The sequence below is a fragment of the Girardinichthys multiradiatus genome, chromosome X (genome assembly GCF_021462225.1).
Source record: "Girardinichthys multiradiatus isolate DD_20200921_A chromosome X, DD_fGirMul_XY1, whole genome shotgun sequence".
Taxonomy (NCBI): domain Eukaryota; kingdom Metazoa; phylum Chordata; class Actinopteri; order Cyprinodontiformes; family Goodeidae; genus Girardinichthys; species Girardinichthys multiradiatus.
Window position 1 is genome coordinate 38257214 of NC_061817.1, and position 14306 is coordinate 38271519.

General features: G+C 41.6%; 1 protein-coding gene across 1 annotated transcript in view; it reads left to right on the forward strand.

The window, feature by feature from the left end:
• Positions 1 to 1767: 1767 nt before the first annotated feature.
• Positions 1768 to 14306, forward strand: part of LOC124862619 (sodium channel protein type 4 subunit alpha B-like) — a 43491-nt gene continuing 30952 nt past the window's right edge. The window contains exon 1 of the mRNA XM_047356656.1: positions 1768 to 1876. The gene's annotated coding sequence lies outside the window, so the exon portion shown is untranslated. The remainder of the gene's footprint in view (positions 1877 to 14306) is intronic.

Sequence of the window (14306 nt, forward strand, 5' to 3'; positions counted from 1 at the left end):
TCAGAAATTTAGACGGAGTTGGTTAACATATTCAAGGAAGAATGGTGCAGTTTACTGCTTTTGTTGCAAACTATTTTCTAAAAAGTCATCAAAGCTAAAACTCATGAAAACATAGCTAAGGTCCTCCATTGGGCCAGAGAGATAACTAGACTGGCCATTGTCAACAATGAGGTCGGAGGTCACATTTCACATGAAAACATTATAGCAGATTTTGCTTTCAAAAAAGATAGGAGACCCACAGTTTGATACGTTCTGTTAAAAGGAACAGACATCTTAAAAGGTTAGTGATTTTGATGCAGTTTTTATTTGATTTATTTAGAGTTTGAAGCTATATTTGAACATTTTTACTTATTTAGATTTTTTTATTTAGATTATTTTCTAACTCTGAAAGGTTTTATTGTTGCTCATTGTCCTTTATTTTTTAAATACTTGTTCATTTTGCTTATTTTATTTTCTAACTATATTTGTATTTGTTCAGAGAATGTATTTATGCAGTTTTTACCCCATTGATCTTGTTGAGATGTGTCCTATTTGTTACTGGCTCGAATAGTTTAGAGTTTAAGGTTTTGTTTTTAGGGCTTGTTGCCTGTCGACATACCATAGTGTTTATGGTATGTTGACTGAATTTATTGTATGGTATTTATGGTATGAAACTATATATTTAATGTAAAACCTTAGGTTTAGAGACCTGTAGTGGTCAAATTGAGTTAATACATTTCACAACTTTCACAAATCGCTATCCAGACCAACAAATGGTAAATGGACTCTACTTATATAGCTCCTTTGTAGCCAACCAGGCCACTCAAAGCACTTTACGAGGCACAGAAGTTTTATATTTACCTACTACATAGAGAAGCCAGCCTAACGGCTAAATGCTTAAACCTGACTTCACTGCAATAATACCTGAAAGGAACAACCTGCAGAGACACTGAAGCTATTGCAGATTAGATCACAGACTGTCACACACAGTCGATTGGTTTGTCGGTGAATTTAGAAGAATAACAACCCAGACTATAAAGACAGAACGTTTCCCTCAAATGGTCCAGATAAAGTCCAGAATGGAAGAAATATACAGAAAATAACTATATTGACAAAGCCAATAAAACATATACATATATATTCTAGTAAAAGAGACCAAACGCCACATAAAGGCAAGATCTTAATACCACCAAAGACTCATAATTTCTTCACATGTAAAGCAGAGTGTGAGTTACAATCGCTTTGGAGCCAACACAGCAACAGAAATAACAGAACCTTCCACTAAAATACTGGTGACCCAAACCGAAGGAAGCAGAAACCCCAATGAAGCTCCAAACCATACAGAAGAGACGATGAAGCAGAGGAGACAGCAGGACCAGATGGTTACTCACAGCACTTGAATGGGCAGCTTGAAGATGAGATTGCACCCATCATTTATTTACGGTCGGGCAAAGAAAGAGCCTCCAAAACCTCCAAAACAGGGAAAACTGTGCAGAGGAGGTCTTGTGCCAGGTAGTACTGGTAAAGTTTGGGTTTTTGAGTTCTGACTGAGTGAAACCAACCTCCTTCAGCACCAACACACAGACATTAATGACACGGATTGAACCCGGCCCACATCGGACTGGATGAATTAAACAGTTTCTGCTGGGAACTGATGACCATGTGGCTTCTCGTGTGTGTGTGTGTGTGTGTGTGTGTGTGTGTGTGTGTGTGTGTGTGTGTGTGTGTGTGTGTGAAGACACACTACCTGACCTCTCATGTTTCAGTCAGAGAAGCAAAGCTGAAGCCGGCAGACGGACCCAGAGAGAAGAAGACGGGCTGGAAAACAGACTGATAGGTAGCCACCCTGCCGGGACTCAGATGTTTACTGGAATCATTTGGGAATAAACAGAAGAAGGTAAGCTTGACTCAAGTGTTTGTGATCTGGGATTTCAGATGGCACGAGGTGTGAAATGAAACCTGTGTCTGTTTGGTGGAGAATGCAGAGCTGAGATTACACAGCGGGGTCAAACCTTGATCTGTTGGATGGGTTTTTGATGATTGTGGTTTCTAAAAACAGCTTCTCAACTGCTCCAAGTGGAGCTTTTCATCCAGATCCTACTATTATTTCAAATGACTTGTTTTCCACATTTATGATTTAATATTGTCTCATTTCTATGTTTTCTTGAAGTAAAAGTAGAAAAGCATCCCTTGAGGTTTTGTTTTTAGGCTGAACCAGGAAGAACCGGTTCTGATTGACCCTACTCCTAATGAAAACGTAAAATCGCCAGACTCCAATTCATGGAAGATGCTGTAATATTTGGGCTGGCTGTGGTAAATACAAACATATTACCTGTGATGTACAGCTGACATGCAGCTAAACTGTTTGAGTACTTTGATCTTAATTTCATCAGAAACTTCTCAAATGAAGCAGACAGCTGGTCACATGTGCAGGTATGCTTACCTCTAAAATGGTTCTGGGCCCAACTTAACTGGGTTCCAGGTCCAAGTTCAAAAAGCAGAGAAATGTGGGCTTGGTATGCTGTCCAGGCTAAACTACTGTTAGCAATACAAGCTAATGAGAATGGATTTCTTGGAGTTGTCCTTTAAATCTCCTTCAAGGAGATGTTTGGGTGAGAGATCTGATGAGATATAAATCATGTAAAATGGAGACGTACTGCAGCCATTACGTTTTAAATCCAAGGCAGCCATTTTGGATTTTGAAATCGGGGTTGGTGAGAATCCTTTAAGCTTCCAACTGACTTCACAGAACCTTCTTGTTATTTTCTTCCCGACTCAGAACCTGGAAATGTAAACTGTAATGAAGTTCAAATGCTGTTGTCCTTCTGTGGTAAAATGTCTGCAGAGATGATGGACAGCTCGGCATTTGCTGAAGTGGTGCTTGGACTAAAAGGTTTGAGAACCACTGTTTGTAGGGGACTGGACTGAACCAGACTGGAGATTATTTGGTTCCGTTTTCTTTGTAAAGTTCCCTTTAGATGTTTTTTTTTTTTTGCTTCAGAGTTGGAACTGTGCACCTGAACTTGAATGAGGAAAGTGTTGACCAGTTAGATTCACAGCTGCGTAACTGGGAACACTGGATCTGGACCTGGACACTGATGGTTGATGGTTTGAAAAAAGAATGCTATACTTTTGTTCCAAAAGGAGTCGTTTTCTCCTGATCTTTGACTAATTACTGATCAGAGCAACAGTTTGGGATCCCATCAGCAGCTCTGAAGCTTCAGCTGTCTGATAGAGGGCAGAGTCAGATGATTCTGGTCCAGACATCTGAACCAACATCAGCAGGATGATCTTGTGACAGTGAACTTAAGACTGCAGCAAAGATCTACACCCATTGCGGTTAACATTACCGTGCTACATTATCCATCACTAAATATGACTCAGACTTTTAATAGTTTAAGGAGCTGCTTGATGATGAGCTACAGATTCAGTTTTATGCAACATTCTCCAGTCTGACGTTGTAGTTTAGCATAAACTAGTAGACTGTATTTATGGGCCAGCTGTCTGTGTTCAACTTACTGATCAGAGATCAGATATTAACAACTGCTGCCAACGACAACTGCTGGGGTTTAAATTAGCTCAGTGAGACTGTGGCCAGGCTAACCGCTAACTGAACAGGTCACCCTAAAAGGTTAACCATCTGCCACAGGAAACAGCATTTAGCCGGTCAGATTAGCACGGCAGGCTTTACATTCGCACGGTATGTAAGCTAGAAGATGAGCTCGCAGGTTCTTCCTCGGGAAACCTTTAATCGGGACAAATTATCGCGATGGTCCAGTTGGTGCAGCAGCTTGTGCTGCAGCTAAGTTATTGGAAGCCTGACTCCAGGCCAGTGCAGCTCTGCACAGCATCTGGCGGCATCACACAGGTGAGCACTGCAGGACACCACAGGGATGACACAAAGGGCAGAGCAGCAGCTGTTCACCACGTTGCTGTGTGCTGGAACATGCTGGTGAGCAGGCTCCACAGTTGGTATTTCAATTCACACCATAAATGTCATTGTCATGAGAAACAGAGCAGATTTATTTACAGAAATAAGATTTAAACTCAGTTGCATACGTTCTGGTTTGATCCTTGTTATAAAAATGCAGTCAAGTTCAGTTTGTAGGTTATGTTTAAGTTGGCGTTTGTCTGTCTGTTTGCAAAGTACAGGGGGTGGTGGTCCCCCTGCACAAGAAGGATGACTGGGGGGTGTGTTCCAACTGCAGAAGGATCACACTCCTCAGCCTCCCTGGGAAGGCCTAAGCCAGGGTGTTGGAGAGGACAGTCCGGCTGAAAGTCAAACCTCGGTCTCAGGAGGAGCTAACCCTAACCCTAACCCCGTCCCTGCCGTGGAACACTGGACCAGCTCTACACCCTCTACAGGGTGCTCGAGGGTTCATGGGAGTTTGCCCAATTGGTCCACATGTGTTTTCTGGACCTGGAGAAGGCAATCAACCATGTCCCTTGTGGTGCCCAGTAGGGGTGCCCCAGGAGTAAGGAGATTTGGGGACTTTTATTAGGGGCCATCTGGTCTCTGTACAAGTGGAGCAGGAGTTTGGTTAGTATTGCCGGCACTAAGTCGGACCTGTTCCCAGTGCATGTTGGACTCCACCAGGGCTGCCCTTGTCACCAATCCTGTTCATAACTTTCATGGATAGGATTTCTAGGTGCAGCCAAGAGCCGGAGTGGGACTGGTTTGGGGACAAGGGGATTTCGCCTCCCCTTTTTTGCAGATGACCTGGTGCTGCTGGCTCCCTCTAGGAGAGGAGTCAACTGAGGTGGCTCCGGCATCTGTTTGCAAATGCCCCCTGGAGGCCTCCCTCTGGAGGTTTTCCAGGCACGTCCCACCAGAAAGAGGTCCAGAGGACAGACCAGGACATGCTAGAGGAACTGGGAACACCTCAGGCTCCCACAGAGGAGCTGGAGGAGGTGTCTTGGGAGAGGGACTTCTGGGTGTCTCTGAGACTGCTGCCCACGTGATTCTGTCTCGGATAAACGGAAGACGACGAGTACGAGTTATGAACAGATTTGGATGACATTTTCAAACAAGGTGCATATTAGGACAAGCAACAGATGATGGGATTTTGGTAGTTATGCGGAGCGCCGTCTGGATTCAGGATGTTTTTGAAGGATTCTTTATCTTTGCCAGACCATGGTGCAACAACTTGGAATTCCACATGGTTCCTCACCCAGTCAGCAGCTGTCATGCAGAAGTCATTCAGAGAAAAGCTCATCAGTTTAGGAACAAGCCAACATGTGACCCTGCTGCCTTGGCAGAGATCTGCTCTGTATAAATGCTTTTCTAGTTACAATGAGTAGAATTGGGAATGCAAAATGCGCCTTAACACACAGCCAATGATGAGCAAGGAGGACCAATTTACTGCAGTTCAATTCTGCCATCAACCACAATTCAGTCCAATGAAATGTTCTGATTCAATAGAGTCCGATTTGATGCAATAGGAAACATCAGGATGAAAGAATAGGCTGATGCTCTGCGACTAAATAAGATGAAATGTTCAGTTATTTTAAATTTTAACTCTCAAAGGTCCTGATTTATATTTCTTCACACTAACAAAACACCCGGACCTGAATCAATTAACCTCAGTGCAAAAAACAAAATGTCTTCTCAACAGAAAAATGTATTTTCAACAGTAACAAATGTCAAACATAAGTTGGTCTTTTTAAAGGAGGGTTCCTCATGAATGGGAAAGTGATGTTTATCAGGGAACCGACCTGGTCTCAATAACATGACAGTAAAACAGCCTGGAGCAAATTAAACCCACATGGCTCACAGGGAGGTGTTTATTCAGGATCAATAATTCAGCCACATGATCAGGATGAAGGAAACCGGGTTTGACCGATGAGGCCCGAAAAACTCTATCCATGTTGATTTGGGAACACTGGCGGCAGTTATTTTCTCTACCACTAGACGTTCACTACTGCAAAAATAATACTCCTCCTCACTAGGAATGGTGGCAGAATAAGAGACCTACAGGAGTTCAGAGCCAGAACCTTCATATTTCACCGGAATGGGTTTTATGATGCCAACAGCTTAAAGGATATTCAAATATCTGACTTCTGTTGTCCTTCGCTGTATTGAATAAATATGATCCCAGTAATATTAATACCCAGACTGCTGAAAACAGCTGCTTACAGTTAGTGTTACAGTTGTATTTTGTTGTATTAAACTGGACATTTTCCATCTTTCCAATGACAAATTAACCACAACGTCCTTCCTTATGAACGCCTCCTATTGTTTGTGATTGGCTCTGTAGCCTGAAATCTCTCATCTATTTTCTTTTAATTGAACGGCACATTTCTAACTTCCATAGATCATAATTTGTGTATTCAGATAAAACAATAAATGCTTTCTGTGTCTGATTTTAGCCTCTTCCTGACATGATGGCCAAAGCTGAGTTTGTAAATCTATATTTATGTCTCTTAGAAGGTCTTATTGCTGGTTTTGCTCCTGCAGACCCTGCAGGTTTTCAGGCAATTTCCTCAGAAGTTAAACTGAACTGGCGTCTCTCCGACACACGTGTGATTGCAGCACATATGCTTAAGGAGTTAGAAGTTTCTTGGCTTCTGAATTGCAATGAGATCCTTGTGCAAGTCGGTACGGTGGTGTGTGTCTGTGTGTGTGTATGTCGCTGTTTGGCAGCAGTTCGGCATTGCGGCCTGTTTCTGTCCACAGAGATTTCCGAGGGAAACTGGAGAAACAGAAGTGGGCTGTCAGAGTTTGTCTCTAACAACGACTCAATTAGAGGCAAACACAGCAAAATACAACACCAGCATTTAAAGCCAACATTTCCCCTGAGAATACAAACTAGTCTGGCTTTAACATGCATCTGTTACAAGTCAATGCAACTGTTTGATGCACGTGGTGTTGGATCGGTTTGGCACAAATACTCAGCTTGTTGTTTAGTGAGTGTCAGCAGAAGACTGCACTCAGTGGAGGGCGAAGACGTCTGTGGATCAGTGGTTTTATCCTGACCTCATCAACCTAGAGGTCAAAGTGTTAGAAATCAATGATCAGATCATTGCCTCTGACAAAGCTAGAGGCAACTGTGGCTCAGTGGGAAGAGTTGTTCCTTCTGCCACATGTCGATGTGCCTCTGGGCAAGGCACTTAACCACACTTTGCCTACCAATCTAAGTATTAGTGTTTGAATGTGAGTGCTACTGAATGAATCTGGATCTGGTGTAAAATGCTTTGAGTGCTCAGACTGGAAAAGCACTCCATAGGTTTAGTCCATTTATGTGTTTAATAATCTTATAGTTGCTTTTATGGAAAAAATATGTTTAATTGTCAAAAAATACATAAATAAACAAACAGGAGTATCAAAAAGCAGCCCGGTCTGTCCAGAAGTGTGTTTTTCGGAGTAAGTGCAGAGAGAAAGCCAGGAGCAGCACGGTGATTTAAAAGATTTAAATAGAAAAAATAAAACAAAAACTTACAGCTTGACACAAGGAATCACAAAATGGCATCAGAACATAGAGCATGGCAAACAAACGGGCCAGAACAGAGAATCTGACGAGGAAGAGCAGCCAGCAGAGAGCTTATAAGGGTCAAAGAACAGCTGCAGGAAATGGAGAAATGAGGTATGCTAGTTGAGCAGAATCAAAACGGAGATGCAGGAAACTACAAGACATGGAGGAAAAGACTGCGATCTAGGAGAAATAAATCCAGTAACACAAAAGGACAGAAACCTAGAATAAACTAATATAGAAAACGCCTGACAAAAATAAGCACCGGATAATAAACTGAACATAGCACGGGCTAAAATATATAACAAGGAGAATGATCAAAAAACACAAAACAAAAACCTAAATAGCTCCAGATCGATTGATCAGAGGAAATTAAGAAATCTCTAGAGCAGGGATGTCAAATTCCAGTCCTTGAGGGCCGGTGTCCTCAAACTTCTAGATGTGTCCCTGGTCCAACACACCTGAATCTATGGCCGAATTTCCTCCTCTGTACGCAGTCAAGTTCTCCAGAATCCTGCTAATTATTAGATTCAGGTGTGTTGAAGCAGAGGCACACCTAAAGGTTGCAGGACATTGGCCCCCGAGGACTGGAGTTTGACACCTGTGCTCTTGAGGAAGAGGAAATCTCCATCTATGCTTCTGTAAAAATGTGATAAAGCTGATCCAGCTCAGAAAATATACATAATCCCAGAGAGTAACCAACAGGATGGAAGCCAGGTGGGAACGATCAAGAAACTGTAAGGGATTATGATATTGATTATAAATGTTTTATGTAAATTATAATTAAAAATCATAATTCAGAAATAATACATTTAACAAAAAATCATTTCTTACAAATAGAAAGCAGGATAATTAGTTAATTGTCAATAATAACTGTAATTATTAACCAAAACCACACTAAACCTCACTGTTTTACCGAATGGTGTGGAACACTAACCCTAGTTGACAGGCGAATCACTCTTGCACAAAATAAACACAAACGCTGTCTCTTTATCTATGAAAATTTATTAAACCGATAGTCCACCATTACGGTTCACTATTCTGGTCCAACAACCTTCACCTGATTAAGCATACATAATTCTACGTAAGGGAGTAAATGAATAACAAAAAATGAAAATTTGTACTGAGTGTAGATATAGATCAAGCCAGCAGTTTATGGACAGAATGGGAATAAAATAACAGTTTGAGTTGACTCGGAAAGTGGAGGAGAATTAATAAATGGTGAAACCTTCTTTGGTCTGTTGATGCTTCTCAATAGCGGCTGTCAGCTGTTACATGGTAGGGCCACGTCAGTTTAGATGCGGTAAAGCACCTAGCAGTGAGCCTCTTGGCCACTAACAGCTGATAGCGGGCTAGTCTCAAAACAAATGATCATAAAACTCTGAGATGGGAACCCAGTGGAAAAACACAATGGCAATAACCTGTGAAACAATGTAGATGAACACGAGGCTCAGTTCGTAGCCTCAGTCTGCTTTAAAGTCCACTTTAACTCCATCTGAGTCAGCGCTCAGTTGATCAAAACGCGGTGATTCAAACTTTGCTGCACAGCCGCGCTTTAAAGTCCAACAGTATTCGAACAAAACATTCAAAACAGTTCAGCATAACTTCAATCGGATTAACTAATGGTGATTCTAGATCACCTTTACTATATGTCTCACCCTGCCCAAACTAGAGACCAAAACTGGCCCAAAATAGGAAACAAGACGAGTTTACTTGTTGGTGAATCCTCTGAAAAGGGGGTGCTAGCAATTGGGCCTCGTTCAAGGAAGGGTGAAGTTATGAGCAGCAAATGTCGCACGTCCACAAACACTCTCAACGATCACCTTCTCTTCTTTTGTCCAAAACAGGGAATTTATAATCAATTGTTGTAGTTGACTAAAACACAAGGAGGGAATTCGTCCCCTTGGGGAACCCTCTGGGGTTTTCACCTTCACCGGCGTGTCAGCTGATAATCTGCGAATATGGATCTTCTGATCTTCTTATATCAGACAGATTTCCAGCTTCTCAAGCTCTTCCGGGATTGGCCAGTGTGGAGGAAAAGCAAACCCGCCTGCGAGCTTCTATTACTCCAGAGATGGCCTCCGAGCGTAGTATTAGAACACCACAGCTACGTTTTTTGTTTTTTTTAAAAGGATTTTTATAAATTCTGGTGACATCAGAGCTGCGCCCCCTGTTGAGCTGCGTACTAACAGTCGATTACCCGACCAAAATGGCGGTGACCCAACAAAACTTTGAAATGAACAGAAATCTGTCCGTGTGTTTGAAACATTCACCTGTCCACTATAGAAGACTCATTCACTCATTATTTCATTTGGAGGATTTGTTGAATCTTTAGGAAAAGCTGCTTTTTGGGGGATTATTTTTATGGTTTTATTTAGTTAGAATATGTTCTTTATTGTTTTGTTCTTTTGAATTATTGTTATTTGTTGTTTTTGTGTGAAGCACTTTAGCCAATGGCAGTCGTTTTTAAATGTGCTATAAAAAAATTAGATCTAATTTGATTTGACAAACGAGAATTTAAACATTAGAAGAAGCTTGGTGTAAAAACTAAAAATCAAAAGAATAAACAGTGCTCATTGATCGAGAAGCCATGGGTTTACCTTTAGGTTGGGACTGAGGAGGCTACCAGAACTCTGCAACACTTCCAGTCCAGATCCCAGGTTCTAAAAGAGGCCTCCCAGCAAGCCATTTCTAGTCTGCTCCACAGACTCGTCTCATCATGTAGATCTTTTGAATGAATTGCTCTCCATTTCCTTACACCTCAGCCTCATCATGCACACGATCCACTCCAGCTTTGTAGTGATTACTCTCACTTGCAGAAAGTGATGTGGTGAGAATTTGGTTTCAGGTTCTCCAGTTACCTGCACCTCATGCCAACCATGAGCATCAGCAGCATTTTAGCACTGCAGGAAACTGCTGCTGATGTTATATCCGTCTGTCGGGTCTAGTGTCCTCTTCTATGATGCGATGTGGAGAAAACCAGATGGAGAGGGATGTGGAGAGTGGGCAGAGTGGTGGAAGCTATGCACTGGGTGTGTTTTTACAGTGATGATTCTTACACAGATAAATACAGTCAACATCTTGTGAAACATTCTGATGGTGCACAGAGTGAATCCTTCACTCCACCTTCATAGCATGAACAGTCATTAAACTGAGTGAAGTTATTAAGTTGTCGATCAGCAGACGTGTCACTAACAGTTAGGAGATCAACCACAGCCATGTCATCTGCAAACGTTGTAGTTTCCACAGTCGACTCTCTGGCGATGCATTCTTTGCCATAGAGACTAAAAAGAGTGAAAGATCACAGCCTTGAGGTACTCCAGAACCTCCAGATGTTTGTTGTATTTGAGAGATGAAGTCAGTGATCCAGCAGCAGAAGATACCTAGTTTAGGTGCAAAAACCTTTCCCTCAAGATCAGCAGAACAAACTATATTATATTTTATTATATTATATATTCAATGTCTTAATTTCAAATGTTATATTGATGATTTTAACAAAAACATGTAAATGTGTTATTTAAGTTAGTACATGCCACCCTCAACACTTTTGAAACTCATTTATACTACTGCAATATCACATTCTCAATATCATATCTGAAAAAGCTTAAACTTCCCCACAAGAAAGTAGTTAACATCTTATCATGTTCTGAGATTAACTCTCCTACCAGGACACATCTCTACCTTCACGATCATAAGTACAAAAATCTGCAGAATGCTCGAATAATGCACCAAGTTGTTCATAAACTTAACCATAAATTATCTGATCCCATTCCAATCTTCCTTGCTGTGCACATCTAAAGCATTCAGTTAATAATTAAAACCAGTTTCAACGTTGAGTGTAGGAAGGAGCTCGATGAGAAGCTAAAAATGCCACATGCTGTTTCAGTCTTCAGGAAAAACCTGGAAACACAACAGCTACCAAAACATGTTTAAACTGATTACGCTAAGATGTGTGTTTTTAGGCATGAGTTGATTGGTGCTCCAGTGTTATTTCTGTTTTATTTTAAGAAACTGATGAAGAATGATGAAGATTTCATAAGCTTCCAGAGGAAGAATTTAGTCCTCAGGGGTTCTGGTACCACCATGGTCAAAGAAGAGCTGCAGTGCACAACAAATATGTTCATGGGTTGTCTAGATACTGCAGGTGATGCAGCAACAGGTCAGTGATGGTTTTCTAGAGGGCTAAGGCCAGTGCTTCAACAGGTCTCATGGCTGCAGTGCTTACAGTGATCGGCAGGGTTTTTAGTCCGGCAGTAGACTGAGCAGTACAGGTGCATCTGATACAAAGTAGAGGTGCAGTGAATTGTTAGAGATATTTGGCTTTTTTTGTATTGTGAAGTCATCTTGAATGTTTTTCTTTCTTTCTTCAGCCTGCAGTTGGTTTTATTCCCACTCTTCCTCTGAAGCTGTATTTGTTTCTCTTTTCCTCATCAATGTTTCTGGTGGAAGACACGTTCTCGCAGAAGCTGAGGCATCTTTCAAAATGGTCCGGTTTGTTGCTTTGCAGCAGTCCTGAGGCTTCTCAGTACCTCCATCAGGCCACTTTATTACTGTAGTACAGAGATGAGTGGTGATAAAACATTGGTCAGGTATTACATCACAACAATAAACTCTGCTTGAACATAAATCGCTCCACACTCACTTGCCTGCTGCCGGATTTTTTCTCCAGCATAAACCTCGTAAAATTATTATTTTGTTTATAAATGATAGAATTAGAGTAGAAGAAGAAATGTGTGTATGGACTGAGTGGATCTGATCTGCACAAGAAGGATTTCTTTATTTACTCACAACAATAACAATCAATTTTCAACCAATAAAAGATTATTATTATTTTATTGTAATGAAATACACTAATAAAGATTTTAATTAATCATGTAAACAATAACCACTGACAGTTATTTAAGCAGCGCCCCCTTTCTGCACTTCCTGCTCAGACTCAGCAGCTGACTTTAGCATGAAAATCCAACTGCAAGGCCGGAAATACCGAACGTTTCTGACCTGGTCCAGCAGCATTCTGCCGTCTACAGTTACACACACTCACATGCATGAGTGTGTGGCTCCATTAGAAACAGGAAGACTTTTCTCTATCAGTGTGAAGCAACATCCCAGTGAGCTGGAACAGCAGCCTGATAACAGCTCAGGGAGCATGTTGGTGTCATCAGTATGTTCCCTCAGAGCGATGAGTGTTGTTTTCATTACGTCCTCACATATCAACAGACAGAACACAGCTTCTGGGCTTTCTTTTCAGTGATCAGAAACCCTTTCAGATTGTTTCTTCTAAATGGATGGGAACCGCAGAGGTGACTTCATGTTTTTACTGATGTTTCAGAGATCAGAAGAGCATCTAAACTGAGTCAGTGATCTTGCTGAGTCCTCAACTACAGCTGTCCTTACAGGCCATCAGGTGGATCCCAGATTAACTGATGCTGCTTGAGATTAACAACTAACACTAACAAATGTTTCTGGACATTTAAAATCTACAAAGACAGAATTGTTGGGGGTTAGGGTTGGATGACATGCAGGAAGTAGAGGTATTTTAAACCGTAAATGGATACTTTTGTAGGTGTGACATCACCATCTAGTGGTGAAAAGGAGCTAAACATGATGAGCATTAAAGCAGACTGAGTCTGTGTTGTGGCGCCGGTTATCACCAAGACAAGAGGCTCGGTGACCTGTCGGTGATGGACACACTCATGCTGCAAGACACACTCCCCTCTAACAGACACACACACACACACACACACACACACACTCTCTTGTTTTGCTATATGTAGTGAGGACCATGTGTTGACTTCCATTGATTTTCAGTCATTTTCAACCCTTTCTATGCCCTAACCCTGACAATAACCCTAAACCTAACCATTACCAGTGCATGTCTAACCCTAACCTTAACCTAAAGTCAATTCACACCTTAGTCCTAAACCTAACCGTTAGCAAAATAGGTCGTGAGGACCAGCAAAATGTCCTCACTTTGGTACAAACGGTCCTCAATTTGATGGTGAAATCGGGAAAATGGTTCTCACTGTGATGCCAAGACAGGAACACACACACACACACACACACATTAAGCCTTGCAATAAGTTAACGCAGTGGAGGAGGCCATAGCAGACTCTCAAGTTTCATCATGGACATGTTCACAGGTGCGCCTTAAATACGTCCATGAACATCTCGTCTTCCATGCGTGAGCGCTTTGGGAGTTTTGGAAAGTGATGTTAATGTTTCCGATTGTGTGAATTTATCAACACCTTACTGAGAACACCAGTGATGAAGATGGTAAAATGATCTTCACCTTAAGAGGTAAAAAACGGGGTCGAAACGAGAGCTGTGATGAACACCAGTACCATCATGTCAGATATATTGTCAGAAATGTGACAGAAGGTAAACCGAGGTCAACTGCTGGGGGGGTCTAGTTGGTTGCCATAGTAACCATATCTGTTTTAAAGGTGCAATCTGCTGTTGTTTCAGCAAATATTTAGAAAAGGATGTGAAATAACTGGCAGTGTTGTTCTCCAGAGTCTATCAGGTCTTTTCAGGTTAACAACCAAGTTTTCTTCTGAGATGCTTCTCTTCTATGTTTCTCCACATTCTCCTGAAGCTGTTGTTTGGTTTGCTGCATGTAAAGGTCTGACCTCTACAGAGAAGCGGCTAAAGGTCGTGACTCCCCTGACCTCGTGCTTTATTAGTGGTAAAACTTGACTCCTGCAGACAGCTTCCTGATCTGGGCAGAGTGTGAAATCCAGGGTTCATTCCAGGCTTTTCCACACAACTGGAGTTTCTCTTGATTTTCTTAAAATCTTTTCTGTCACTTTAGATGTTGAGGAGGCCATGTTGGAGTACTGAAGAAATGAAATGAAAGTT